This window comes from Cavia porcellus, unplaced genomic scaffold (genome assembly GCF_034190915.1).
Source record: "Cavia porcellus strain 051 isolate PalLab524CR breed Dunkin Hartley unplaced genomic scaffold, mCavPor4.1 scaffold_27, whole genome shotgun sequence".
Classification (NCBI taxonomy): Eukaryota; Metazoa; Chordata; class Mammalia; order Rodentia; family Caviidae; genus Cavia; species Cavia porcellus.
The window spans coordinates 46,843,540-46,859,197 of NW_026947510.1; the positions used below are offsets into that span (position 1 = coordinate 46,843,540).

Below are 15,658 nucleotides of genomic sequence, written 5' to 3' on the forward strand. Positions count from 1 at the left end.
ACTAATAACCACAGGTTCAATCTTCCAGAGCTTTAAAGCTCTATTTTCAAATGCTTATTTAACAATAACTGTTCAAACAAATAACTGGAAGCTCTTCCATAGTAATACAAATGCTTTCATCAGAAAACCTTTCCAGCTAATGAGAATCTGTGCCATGAAACCTCTGCCTTCTTGGTGTTCAATGATATCAGGAACAAGTTATTATTTAGCAGAGACATGAGAACCACAGCCTTTTTGTTTCACAGAATTTGTTGCAGGAGATTTAACCCAAGAAAAAGGCAAGCTTGTGAGAGCCTCTGTTCTCACAGGACAGCAGTAGAGTCTGCATTAGGCTCTCTGTGGGTCTCTGTGATACAGAAAGGTCAGGTCTGTTTCCCATTAGTTCTCCAAAAGCCATCATTAATCTTGAGGTAGCAGGGTCAGTCCAAGGAAAGACTAGCCATAAAAACAGTGTGATACAAAGGACACTAAAAATTCCTTTTCGATGCTTTGATGAAAATACTTTCCCAGCTCCAAAAGAATCAAGGTAGCTGCAATTCCTCCAGATAAAAAATCATCCTGTTTTGGTAAAGCGGTCAGTTTCCTCCAGGTGGTTCCAGTTAAGATGCAAAGCCAAACAGGGGAGTAAAACATTAACCCATCATCAACCATATTAATTAATAAACATTAACCCATTGTCAGCCATAGCTAGTAAAGATCTGTTTATCAAATGAATCGCTGTAATCTTAAGAAGAAAAGACTAGAGAGCAGGAGTTAAACTGAGAAGATCTCATTTATAGGGCTCTGCACAGGAAAACTTCTGCAATGAAGAACATGTCACCAGGAAGCGGGATGGGTACAAAATGGGGTGATGTGGGGGGGGGGGCTAATGGAAAGCAGGGTTTACTCAGACTTTCCTTAACACAGACTCATCTTTAAGGAACATTAAGATCTCTTGGGCCATGGCCATTCCTGATTCTGGTGCATTTCCAAGTAAAGCATCAACGACTACCAACAAGCACCAAACGTGCACATCCCTGGCAACTAATGCTACAGAGCTGAGCTTGTGCTTCTGCAATTCTGGTCATGAAAATAATAAGACATTTCTTAACATTTCAAAAGATGAGTATTTAAATATATAAAGCATTAGCATACTGCACATGGTTCGCCAAAAACTCTCACCTCCTGGAAATCTTGATTTGACATTTTAACTGATCCACCCTTCTGCCCTATCACGAACACACTCATTCCAACATAGGTAGAAAACATAGTATTTTATCCAGGTAGGTAGGAAGCATACAATTTTATCAGAGTAATCAGTATAAACTATTTTTTTTTTCTGAGCTGAAAAGCATCATAGAAAATTACCAAAGGCTACAACAAAAATTCAAATCAGAGAGACCAGTCCATGTGGAGAGAACATGCCTGAAAAAGGTATGGAATTCCAAGAGGTTGGGATGGATCCATACAGACTAATTCTTCTACTTTGTACCAGTTTATGCTTAAACTGGGTCACTGTGGTTTTGCAAATAGCAAATTATTAAAAGATAAGAATAAAGATCTCTTATCTGCATGTCAACTGTTTCAAGTTTTGAAGGAAACTGCCAGTTGGATTCAGTGACTACTATGGAAAGGTACTGTTGTTTAGGGGCTGCTCATTGGAATTATAGGGGATTAGGAAGCCACAGGACGTCAACAGAAAGGAGCAAGTCCTTTATCTCTTCACAGCATTCCAGTGCTCCCTTAGAGCCCCGAGTTGGGAGCCTTCATGGAGAAGGAGCTTGTCATGGTTTATGTCTGTGTCCCCCAGACCTCATGAGTTTGAATTGTGCATTTGTTATTCGTTCATTGTCTAGTGCTTGGATTGATGGTGTCAGTGCTCCACCCACAAAGGGGTGGAGCCAGGATGTGATGTAATGGCAGGAAGAAGGCGTGTCTTACTCTTTGCCGGTTCCTGTTTGGAGCCACCATGAAGGGCGGCCCAGCCCTCCTGCCTGGGAGCCAACTGAGTGTGGACTGAAACTTCCAAAAACTGTAAGAAATAAACCTTTCCTTTCCCAACTTGGGCATCAGGTATTTTGTCTCAGTGAGGAGCATAAAGGAACTAAGACAGAATTTGGTACCAGGAGTGGGGTCATTTGCTGTGACTATACCTGGCCATGTTTTTCGAGAGGCTTTGGAAATGGCTTGTGGGTAGAATTTGGAAAGGTTTGGACATGTTGCCTGTATGCATAGAGCTGGAGCAGCTTAGGCTGTTCTGTAGAGGAGATTCTGGTCAGAGCTAAGGAGACCAGAAGAATGATAGAAAGCCTCATGGTAAAGACCAGGCTTGGGAGGCTTCTGCTGGGAAGGACTGCATTGGTCGTTGGACTCCACATGATGTGTGTTATGGCTTAGCAGAAAGTTTATCTGCATTTTGCTCCTGCCCAGAGACTTTGCCTGAGACAGACAAAGGGCAATGGACTGATTAATCTTAAAAAAGAAATTAAAAAGCAACCAAATGTCCAGGCTGTGGCATGGCTATTGTTGGGGGCTTTCAGCCAGCTTTATGTTTCGAATCAAGAGCAAAGAGCCCAGCAGGATAATTCACAATGCTGTAAGTTTGGCCAGAAGGAAAATTCCAGGAAGGCTGTGGATTTTAAAGACACAGTTGAGATTTTGATTCCTGAAGAGAAACAGAGAGATAAGAAAGATGGCCCTGGGGCATCCCAGGAAATGGGTCCCCACCCTGTGCAGCCTCACAGCAAAGGTGAAACAATTTGCTCAGAGGGAAATGCTGCAGAGTGCCATGCTCCAGAATGGTGACAGAGGCCAAGTGAGGTTCCAGAATGGTGACAGAGGCCACGTGAAGTTCCAGAATAGCAACAGAAGCCACATGAGTTTCCAGAATGGTGGCAACACAGAGAAGCTTTTCATCACAATCAGGTAAATAGAGCCCTGTGATCCTGGCAACTGACCCCTACAGCCAAGAGAGAGAAAAGCTTGGCTACTGCTTCAGCTAGCAGCAAACCTTGGTGGCATCCACAAGATGCTGATTTTAGGTGCAAGGAAAATGCACAAATTCTGAGGGTAAGACTGCTTCCACCTTGAATGCAAAGGGCCTGGCTGGCCAAGAAGTTTGCTCCTGAGAGGGCAATTTATGAAGATGCAAGTGTGAAGCCAAAGGTGCAATGGAGACCCCAGAAATTTGGAAAAGCCAGGAATGTGGATGATCCAAGGAAAGCTGCAAAAAGCGAGCAGAGAGGAATTAAGAAAAAAGCTGCAGGAGTTGAAATTGCCAGAAGTGCCATGAGGGTGGAATCACCCAAGCATTTTGGAGCTTGCAACCAGATTGCTTCAGATGCTGAGCATGGAACTCTGGGACTTAATGTTTGTCCTGCTGGATGCTGGACTTACTTTGTTTCTGATGCTTTATATTCCCCTGTTTGTAACTTTTGGAATGGTAATGTTTATCTTGTGCCTTTGCATTTCAGAAATGTTTAATTGTTTCATTTTTACAGGAGGTTACAGTTAAGAGTTTACCATAGATCTTGGAGGAGACTTGGGACTTGGACTTTTCAGCAATATTGAAGCTGTTAGGACTTTGGCAACTCTTGGAGGTGGACTAAATGTCTTTTGTATAAAGGTTGTACACAAGTCCTGGGGGCCAGGGGTGAAATGTCATGGTTTATGTCTGTGTCACCCAGGCCTCATGAGTTTGAATTGTGCATTTGTTATTCGTTCATTGTCTAGTGCTTGGATTGATGGTGTCAGTGCTCCATTCACAAAGGGGTGGAGCCAGGATGTGATGTAATGGCAGGAAGAAGGTGTGTCTTGCTCTTTGCCGGTTCCTGCTAGCTGTTTGCAGCCACCGTGAAGGGCGGCCCAGCCATGCCTGCCTGCCTAGGAGCCAACAGATGTGGACTGAAACTTCCAAAAACTGTAAGAAATAAACCTTTCCTTTCCCAACTTGGGCATCAAATATTTTGCCTCAGCAACGAGCATAAAGTAACCAAAACAGAGCTACACAGAAATGTGATCAGTAGGGTTCCAGTGCCAGCATCACAAACAAGAGAGTAGGAAAGGGAATTTAGAATAGAAAGGCAACAACCTATTAAATGGCTCAAGTGGTAAGAGAGGAAGCAGAAAAGTAGAAGACTACTCCAGTAATTCAGGGACACATTGTAATGGTTTGAACGAGGGAGTGACAGTAGAGTAGATGAAAAGTGGTCAAAACATTTGGAAGTAGGTCTATCACAGTCTGGCAGTAGATTTACCAAGTCAGGGATACTGGTTTTTTTTTTAATTTTTATTATTTTAAACAGGGTAAGATTAACCATAACAAAACAGATCACAAGGAAACAATTTTAAGAAACACAGATTTCAAAGCAAGTCCACTGGAGATCTTCACTATCTTATTGTCTCTAGTTTTCTCCCAATTAGTTGTTCCCATCTTCACGCACACTGAATACATACTGAACATTATAGAACTAATCTGATCATAACAGGATGATGAAGGGTCTTTAGGTCTTCATGACCTAACATTGGAGAAGTCAATAATGACTGCCATAATGACTCTCATTCTCTTCGTAGTAGCTGTCCTTATCTTACATATGCTGAAACTGAACATAAGAGACTAGACTAATATCAGTGTGAACAGTGAATAATAGTATTGCTAGATTTTATATCATAATGCTACAGAATTAGCACTGGGTTTCTCAGTGTCTCTTCTTTGGAGTATCTGTTCATATACTGCGGTTTTTAAAACTGAGCAATTGGGGGGCTGGGGATTTAGCTCAGTGACATAAGCACCTGTCTTGCAAGCAGGTGGTTGTGAGTTTGATCCCCGGTACCAAGAAAATAGAAAAAGAAAAAGACAAAAAAAAAAAAAAAAAAAACCTGAGCAACTGAAAAATGGGATTTCCATTTTTGAGATGGAGAAGCCTGTAGAGTACCCAGGTTTTGGAGGTGAGGAAGATTAGGCATACTGGTTATTTTAAGTTTGATGTTCTTATTCGATACACAAATAGACTACTCTGCTGTGAGTTGGATACCTGAGTTTGAGGGTAAACGAGTAAGTTTCTGTCGCACTACAAATTTAAGAGTACCAGAGGACATGTTGTATTTAAAGCCAGAGAACTGGATGGAATCCTGCTGAGTGAACAAACAGAGAAAAGGAAAGATATTGAATAGATTACTAGACTCCAATGATTTTAGGTTTATGAGGTGAGAAGAATCTAGCAAAAGCTAATGCGACAGAGTAGCTTCTAAAGAGAGTAGGAATCTAAAGAGAGTGCTAATTTAGAAAAAATATCAAGCATGTCACAAGGTGCTGATAGGCCACATGAGAACTGACCACTGTCCACTGCAGTTGGCAATCATTCAAGGAAATCATTCAAGAAAAATTTCCAAAATGGGAAGACATGAGCTTGCAGATTGAAAAAGTCCACTAAGTGCCAGCTCAGTGAATAAATGCAGGACAGCAACAAGGAAAATCACTGTAAAATCTCAAAATAGAGGGCAAAGAGAGGAAGAAGAGGAGATGACAGAGGAGATGCCTAGACCAGAATCCAGAGGACAGTAAAAACTCAGGTCAGACACAGAAGGTGAGGAATCTGAATGATATTAGTTTTCTCAAAGCAGCATTGAATCTAGAAAACACTGGAGGAATATCTTCAAAACGCCAAAGAATTTTCATTCAAACTGTAAGTAAAATCCTAGTAAAAATATCCATCGATACAAAGCAAAATAACCTTTCCTTTCCTTGTACTTTCTCTCGGGAAGCTGCTGCAGAATGTATACCACTAAAACGACAAAAATCACTCAAGAAACAAGATGCATTGAGCTCTGGGAATTAAGAGATCCCATACAGGGAAAAGGGGGGCAGGAATTCCCATAAATGATGGTGAAGGTGCTTCCAAGATGTCCCTGAATCAGGTACACTGGAACATGTAAGATTTCAGCTGTCATCCCTTTACAAAACTAAAACTGTTGACTGCTGACACTGCCGAATGCTAACTACACAGCTGCCTAAAATTTAAATAGTTGTCCCAGGAAGGGGATAAAGAAAAGAAAGGTGGGAAGGAAGGATGGAGGGAAGAGAAAGAGAGGCTGGGAGGCAGGAGGGGTTGGGATTCTGGACTCATGATGATTTTAAGTATATAGTCACAGATACAGATGATTTGATTGATGTGAAGTTAAAAGCATGGGTGTTTCCTTCTCATACCTGTCTTTTCAGGGAAGTAGAAACCAAGGGGTGGGTGAGGAGGAGGTGCTGGAGGATCGAAACAGGAAAAGACGCAGTCCAGTCCTCTAAAACACAGACAGTGAATCGCCTCTTCTTTCCTGGGGGCACTAAAGGAGCTCTCTAACTGCTATCACTTCGGGCTGCTAACCATGGCTAATGGACGGTGGTGAAAGCATTCAAGAGCAGAAGCTACTGTGATGGGAGGGCTGGGAAAGTGGTTCATAAGCTCCCTGTGTGCGCTAATAAGAGGAGCGGGGGTCCAGGCGGTGGGGCTGGCAGGGGTGGCCGGAGCAGCTCCGGTGCAAGGCACTGCCAGAAGCACCCTGGGGCAGCAACTTCAAATCAAAAATGATTCGGCCTCATGTGAAGCAGAGTAATTTCAAGAACTTAAAGAAGGGACTCAGAGTCAACATGTCAGGAGATAATTGGCTGTGAAAACTGACTGGGAAGGGTGAAGGATAACAGAAGTAGAGAAAGTGGGAAGGAGAGTAATCACAATGTATCCTGGAAAAGAGTAATCACTGTTTATCCACCTAGCACTCGGCTAGGGTTTAGTTTAAAGCTACCACGAGGAGCAGTTATTTGGTGGCAGGATGCTTCTGTATGAAACAGCTGCAAAACCAATTGGAAATAGGAGATCTTGTCAACTGCACCTTAGTAAAATAGTTCCCTGTAAGTTATGGCAACCTGGGGCCAGGGATTTAGCTCAGTGGCATAAGCAACTGCCTGGCAAATGCGAGGTCATGAGTTAGAACCCCAGTACCAAAAAAAAAAAAAAACCTTATAGCAGCCTGTGGGTTGTTTTGTTTGTTTGGTTCGGTTGTTGTTTTTTCCTTGCTGTTCATAAACTTGGTGCTTATTGTGGTGTGTTTTTTGTTTCGCAGCACACTTAGCTTTCTCTGTCTTTTAAATGTCTAGATAGTTTTATTAGCACATAAAATTTGTTAATGTTTGCTGTTACTTGTTAATGTATTGTTTTGCCCTCTTATGCTTTCTGATATTGTCAGGATCTTTGAAATACAACCAGCCACTAACTCCTTCCCTTCCCTTGTATTTATTTAGTGTTTTGGGACCGGAGATTGAACTCATGCCCATGGGCTTGCAAGGCAGGCATTATGCCACTGAGCTAAATCCCCAGCCCTCCCCTTCCCTTTTAAATGGTAAACTCATTACTGCCTCCTTGAGGTTGTCGTTTACCTCCAGGTGAATCCAGGCTACACTGTGAGGCTAACTCTAAACCTCTCTACAAACTCAACTCCAGAAGAGATGCCAGCATCCACGTTCAAATCTCTGTTCTGCCCTTTAATCTTCCACCAAAGCAGATCACATCAAGATGACTGTCCTAGACGTTTTCACTAAAGAGTCAAGATGATGCTAATGCCTGTGCCCTCAACTCCTCGGAGTCAGTCCTGCCCACATCACCTGGAGGCTCTGCAGGGCTCCGGGTTACTTTCCTGAGTCGCTTTCTCTAAACACTTGCTCACACTTTTACTTCCCACCTAATCATTTTTATTTCAGAGTACTTGAAAGATGCTGTTTATTAAAAGAAATTACATTTCATGACATCTCCGATACTGGACTATTGAGCAATAATAAAGGAAAACTATCACAGCCAATAAAACAAATGATGGCTCAGGGTTTTGTTTTGCTTTGATTTGCTTTGTTTTCTACAGCTCTAGGCCTTTGCACTGAGGTACATCATCAGGCCCTCAGTAAAATTATTTCTTTGTCTATTTTTAAAATTTGAGATGAGATCTCACTAAGTTGCCTAGGCTGGGCTCCAACTCTTGATCCTCCTGCCTCAGCTTCCCAGGTTGGTGGCATGAACAGTGCTGTGAATAGTCCTGTACTAGCCTCTTCTCTCGGGCATTTCTTTCATCCATTCCAATTCTTGCTTTGCATCATTTGGCTGATATAGAGATACTGCACACATTTTAGTAACTATTTATAATATACCTTCATTTACTTGGGGATCTTTTCTCCTTACTTGCTTTTGCAGAAGATATAAAACTGCTCTCATCATTTTTCTGAAATAATTGGCTTATAAATCAAATTTACACCCCATTGCTCTTTCTGCCTTTCAGAGATATTTTAAATGTCAATCAAACTCAATGTATGCAGGGCCAACAATGCAAATAACTCAGCTGAGACAACAGCACAGGAACAGCTATAAGCACAGGGACTGGTAGAGTTTGGATGTGAAGGTCCTGTGTGCATTAAAGTCTCGGTTGCTAGAATATTTGCAATAATATCATCTTAGTCACACTACTCTTGCTTCCAAGACAAAATACCTGATGCCCAAACTAAAGAGGATAAGGTTTATGTAGCTCACAGTTTGTGGAGGTTTCAGTCCATAATCAGCTGGCTCCAAGGCAGGGTGGCTTGGCAGAGAGTGCATGACAGCAGAAGATAGCAAAAGCAAAAATGTGACAACAAGTCTCTTTTCCTCCTTTCTACTGCCCTCAGGTGGGTGTAGTACTCACATCATCTCCCTGCCCTCCTCTTGCACAGGCTCAGGGTGTTCAGGAATTGAGGCCCTGGACCCCTGCTGAGTCACTTAGTTAAGCTTTTAAACTTCTCAAATTGACATAATGAATAACATCCTAGATCAATAAGGGCATGTCCTCTACAACCTAGGATGTAGAACTGTTAAGTTACTTAGTTAAGCTTCTAGACTTCTCAAGTTAACATGAAGTATCAATCATTACAAATGTTTATCAAATATACCTGTTTCACTCATTTATACCCTGTCCTTGTCAATAATATACATTGTGAGTCTGATCTTTGAGATGTTTCTTTTCTTTGTTGTCTGAATTTGCAGGTATATGTCATAGAGAACTCCCAGTATGACTTAATAGTGAAACGTAAGCTAAAAATATGTATCATAATTTACACATCAATCAACACTAAAGTGCTGGACAAAAAGAAAACAAGACAAAAAGGAAAAAGTATTCTACTAACTAAATTAAAGCAATTGAGTAATAGAAACTTATAGACATGTTCTTACAATTCAAGTTAGAAAGCAAATCTTTTCTGATAATGTATGATTTGATCACTTTAGTGGCTAAAGCCCATATATAATCAGATAATAGAATTAGTAATTCCTGACACCATGCTGTGTTTAATCCATATGATTCACAGTCACCAGTAAAATTAATTACAAATGTCAATTTAATGAAGTAATTTTCAGCGACTATAGAAAGATTCACATACATACTAACAATTATTACTCTCATCCTATTTCATAAATAAAATTAGGTCAGTTCATTATCAGCTAAACAATCTGAAATCACTGAATGCATAATCAACTGTTTGTAATGGAAGTGTTCACAGTAGGACCTCTAGTTCATTGCCCATAGAAGCTCTTGGCAGAGAAGGAATTTGTAACAGAATTAGCCAGTTTTACACTTTACACTAAAGTATCTGCTACAGTTAAGCCTGAGCCCAAATGCCTTGGCTGTAACAACACATCTTTGTGAGTCTAAGGGTGTCTCTACATTCCAACAGGGGCAGCAGTCAGTATGAATGTAGTTTCTCAAGATTCCACTCTGAAAATTCTCAGAAGAGTGACATTTTCAAGACTGTCTGTGCCCCCTCAGTGTCATTATCTGAGTGCAAATCATGATTGATTCCAGATGAATGAGTCATAGCAGTCTCTTCACCATTTACACCCAGACACACATATGCATGCAAGCGCACACACACACACACAGAGCTGCCATAACTGATCCCAAATGGATGAGAAACAGGAGTCCCTTCATCTCTTACATACATACATTCATACACATATGCGTACACGCATGAATACCACTTACAACAATGCATGGTTATACTACAAATCTGAACAGTCAAATCAGATGAGAAAGGATTGAGGAAAAATAATCTCAAGACACACACTTTTAAAAAAACAATTTACGATTGATTATAAGTATTTTTGTTCCTTTCTTGCCAACCGGCCTCCAGTTCCAAAAGATGCCATTCCTGGTCTTTTCCCTTCTCTCGTTCCCCTCTTTTCCTCTCTTTTGACTCACTCAAACAACTCCACACTTCTGCATTATTCACATCCAACAACAGGACCAACACCAGCCTGTGAGGCTCTCTCTGAAGTCCCCAAATTCAGTAGGAAATAGTTCTAGATAAAGAACACTTTGAAAACAGAACTCTGGTGCTATTAGATGTTTTCCACCATGTTATGTGAAAGACCAGCTCCAGCGTCACATACAGGGATGCCTTGGTTCGTGAATTCAATTATTTCCATGATTCTTGTTGCAAATGGAATTGGACAAGGACTGAATTAAATCTCTTCCTATACAAGTAAGGTTAAGGAACTTTCTTCCATCACACAACTGCTGCTGCCTCACTGAATTTCAGAAAGTTCTCTGCCCATTTTTTTCTTCTACTGAAACTAGAACTTTCCAACATGCTACTTACTGAGCAGAAAAAATACACAACAGAAGCAAGCATTAAAAAGAAAGCAAAGAGAGGTGCACGGGAAAAAAATGATGCAAATTATTGACCCAGTGGTCTCCATCTAAGACATGCCAATTAGACATGCCTATCAGAAATCACTCCATTGTGCCCTTGGTGGACCATGGGCACCCACAATGTTTTTTCACTAGAATGCAGTCTATTCTCAGGGGGTCTATGTAGGAGTGCCATGAAAATTTACTCCAATATTTACTTAATGATATGTACTAATGATGCTTTTTTTTTTTTTTTTTTTTGAGACAAGATCTCACTATGTAGCACCAGGCTGACCTTGAACTCAAGGCTCAGCTTCCCTTTGGCTGGGATTACAGGTGTGCACCACCACGCCCCCCAATGACGCTTCTCCTGGAGGTCTCTAAATATCTCGTGTATATTTCTCAGCAATCCTCAAGGCAAACAATTTCATTCTCAGTACCAGAAGGGAGATTAAGTAACTAAGGTTACATAGCTAAGAAACAGAAGCACTGGCCCTAGAATTGGAAACACATCTGCTTCAAGCTAACACCTGTGTTCTTCCCTCCTATGTAACATTGCCACAAACTCCATAGTCATATCCTATTAGAGACATCTTTTTTCCATCTACTTTCTACTGTTAATTCCAGTTTTAAAACTTGCTTCAAATTCTCTGATATCACTGCAGATGTAATTCTGCATGGTTATCAGTGACTGTGAAGCCTTTGAGTTTGGAAAGAAAAGAAAAAAGAAAGAGATGGATGTTTTAGGAACACAATCTGAAATGTGAGTCGTAAAACTTTAGAGAGATTATTATAAATTTTTGGATCCAAGTTATTTGTCTTAAAGCTCATGATTTTAAAAAAAATCAATAAATAAACAACTGTTCTCCTGATATTATCTCCACATTCCCAATTTCTTTAGTAAAATCAGAAGCAAGATCATGGGTTAAAATCTCTCTCACTGGGGCTGGGGATTTAGCTCAGCGGCATAAGCGCCTGCCTTGCAAGCAGGCAGTCGTGAGTTCGATCCCCGGTACCAATAAAAAGGAAAAAGACAAAAAAAAAAAAAAAAAAAAAAAAAAAACTCTCTCACTTGTATAGGAAAAGATTTGATTCAGTTCTCATCTGGTTCGGAGTGTGACAAGAATCATGAAAAGAACTGAGTTCCTGAATGAAGGTATCACTGTACAAGACATTGGAAATCTCAAAATAAATATCAGATTTTCATATCATTTTTTTCTAGTAAGCTAACAGTTATGCACTTACAAATTGTAGCAGTCAGCTCACCATGACTTTTTACTCCATTTGTCCTGAAAGCTTTAATGCTTTTCTAAATCATATCAACTTTTTTTAAAAAGTATCAAAACTTTAGATAAGCAAACCAGCGATACCTTTTTGAAACATTCATTACTAAAAATAACCTCATCCACTCTAGAATATGAAACTAGATTGACACCAAAAAGTAATTAACTTTAAAAAAAAAAAAAGACAATGTGGACCAGAAATTCGGTGTGGAAGATTTTACAATGTGTATGTTCCTGTATTCATGCATTCCATAAGCTATGCATGTCCTGTATGCCAAGCAGAAGTTCTAGGGTCCGACACAGATAAAAAGACTCAGCCCAAAGTCATTCATTTCTATTTTATTTCTTCTATTATGCCAATAAGAAAGTATACCAGATTCATTCTTCTTAACTGGGTTCAAATAACAAACATTTCTCAAGTTCCACCTTAAAGTTCAAAAATGAATTCTTAATGTCATAATAGGATCACCGATTTTATTTTTGCTTTTATTTACCAGTATTTTGTCTACACACATTTATCATCCCTGGGAGTAAGTACCATAAAGTCCTGATTTAGGCAAAATGACTCACTGAATTTTCAGCTCTATTGAAAACTGAGAAACAAAGTTTGAGAACTCTGCCTTTCTTCTTCTCATCAAGTTACCAGAGGATAATTCAGGTGAGGCCAGAAATTTCAACCCTTTTGTGAGTCAGGGAGCACTTGGAAAATCTGATGAAACACAGACATGCACACATGTGAAAAATTTTAAATTAATTTTGGGAGGAGCCCCTGATATTTATAAAGGCCTTTCCATAGACGTTAAGACCATGGCTATACTCACTGACTTTGGAGCTTGAATTTATTTCATTCAATTTGGTATTCTCTGTCCCAGAATAGAGTTTAGACAGTATCTGTTGCAGAAGTGAAATCTGATTTTATGGAGCCCCCTTCTTAACCTGCCCTCTTCCCATGATTTTTCCAATGCAAAAAATTATTTTCCAAATTCTACTTTCATAATTTTCTTTTTTCCGCCTCACCAAAGAAAGTTATTGCTTCTATTTCCCAAATACTAAAATGGAGCAATCACCTGAGGATCAAAACGACCAGGCCACCAAAGAATGATTGCCAAAATACCTTCTGAGGGAGTATCGCCTGGGGAAAAAGACAAGGACACCTCTAGAAGAAACAGAAAGAACTGTGCTCTGTCTTATCCAAGGGACAAATTCTTAACAATTCCCTACACCTTATTTACATGTTGAATAATTTCATGTCAAGTGAGATAATTACATTGGGTGACACTGTAACACGTATTTAAATTTTAAAAGGCAGTCTTGTCTGATGGAAGTTATCTTAATAAATGAATGTGATTAAGAGCACTGACTTTGACATGAGGACATGTAACATCAAAGGAGCTAAATCCACTCTTGTGAGATTCTGACAATAGGACATAAAGCATATGCACAACCCATGACACGCTATAAATTTATTCTTGGCAACAATTTATCCTTATGCCAAAACTTGAGATAATTTGAAAAGAAGCAAGGAAATGATGAATTTAAAAATATTTTGAAGGCTATTTGAATAAGCATGTTTGAAGTCCAGTGATACAGAGGTTGTATGTTGAATTAATCCTTCCTGCGGCTCTCCTCTCACAAAATCCAGCAAAGGAAGGAAAGAGACCGCACTAGGTTTCTTCATTAACAGACTGATGCCAATTAGAGCAACCTCTTTCGGCTGGACAATTAAAACACAGACGGCTCATTTCTACCTAGGAGGATTGTCGTGAGGGTAGAGTACCGAAATGTAAATAAAGGACACGGAAGGTGACATAAAAAATGTTAACTATTTATCAGTGTTGCTAATAGATTTTGTTTATTCATGCTTTTTTTCCTCTTTATACTGAATCTATGTTGTTATCAAGAGGTTTACTTTCCTATTCCATATTTAATGTTTGACCCTGTCTTCCTCCTGTTTATTTATAATTTTCCCTCAAAAACATAACTGCTGAAAAAACCCCACAATTGCTCCCTCTTTCTCTCTGCCTTTTCCTCTCTACCTCTCAGTCACCTTGCATTAGTGTTCTTTTCCACCATTCTCTTTAAATTTTACCCATAACTCCACACATTCATGTAAAAAACAAACCAAAAAAACAGGATCTTCTCCTGAACGTAACATGCTCAAAGTTTCATCCTATTCCACCAGAATTTATATTCTTTCCTAAAAGTTATTTTATTCCCAATTCAAAAATAATAGTTAAAGTAGTTAACTATGGTTACACCAAATGTTACTTTCGGGAAAACTGTGTAAAGGGTTCGTGGAACTTTTTTTCATTTTAGGGGCAAAAAAATGTCCTGTGAATCTGTAAGTATTAAAAACTAAAAATTCCCCAGTTAATCACAGAAGAATAATTTGTTTTATCCTCTTCCTTGTACTTTTTTATTTCTCAGAGAACATATATTTTCTTTTAAAAATAATACATTCAAATTGTATCAATAAAATTAATTCTTAAAGATAAAAATAATGCATTCACATAGATTACATTTGTTAAATATGAAACATTAAATTATAAATGCACTATGGAACATCACATAATATTTTTAATGAGACTGTCATGGGGCAAAGAGCATTGTCCCCAGAAAGACTTTTAATAAAAGAAGTTATAAAAGGCTAACAAATTTCATTGCGTAAAAATTTTTAAACAATACAACCTAAGTTTAAATCAATATGACAAAATGAAATCAAACATTTGCTATATATAATAAGCAAACCCTTAGCATCTATACTTACATATCAATAGGAAAATATTTTCTAAAGATGGAAGCAAAGCAAGAAAAAGTACAGGCAATTCAAAGAAGAAACAGTCAATACCAACTAATTGCATTTTTTATGCAGAAAAAATACAAATTAAGTTTAAAAAGTGTCATTTTTCACTCAAACACAATGACAAAATTTAAGAGATTAACAATAAGTATACATTTGTGTTTTCGATGTAGCATAACAGTCTTATCCATTACTGAAAGAAAATGGTATATTTGGAGAGTATTCTGCAAAATTAAAAATCATTTGATTACAGTTTGAGGTACCTACTTTATGAGAATACTTACTTATGAACCAAAACAAGAATAAATGCATGTGCTGTCCACTTGACAAGGCTTTCAGATAGCAAATAAGTGGGCCCAGAACATCTGGATATCTCACTCCTCAGCACTAGGTACACAGGAAGATCTCAAGGGCAATGTCTGATTCTTCTTTCCTCACAAATGGACTCATTCTATACAATACACAGTCCTTAGGACTGAGATGGGTTTCCTCAGGGGGACTGACCCTTAGGAGCTCCCCTAGCAGCTGCAGAGATTTATGGGATTGATGCTGAACAAGAAATTCCATTAGCTTTTCCAAACTGGATAGACGTAGCATAATGTAACTTAATACTATTACATGATCACCATAATCGTGTACATTCTGACACTACTATTACTTCAAAGCACATTGATGCAGGAGATTGACCCTTTATTTTGTTTTATTAATTCAGTTCATAGGTGGCAATCAATAAATTGGGACTGAAGCCAAAAACTGAAAGTAGTTGTAACAAGTAAGTGTGTTGTTCGTTTGAGCAAAATCACTGATCTTCGTGCTGGGTCTACTGTCTGCAACAGTCAGAAACAGAGTACCAGATGTACTGTTTGGATTCCCATAATCCTGCCTTATTTATTTACGATTCCTTCTT

At 39.1% G+C, this 15,658-nt stretch overlaps 1 protein-coding gene across 1 annotated transcript in view; it reads right to left on the minus strand.

Moving 5' to 3' along the window:
- The window catches only part of St8sia1 (ST8 alpha-N-acetyl-neuraminide alpha-2,8-sialyltransferase 1), a 139,770-nt gene that overhangs the window by 41,764 nt on the left and 82,348 nt on the right, over positions 1 to 15,658 (minus strand). The gene's annotated exons all lie outside the window — the stretch shown is intronic.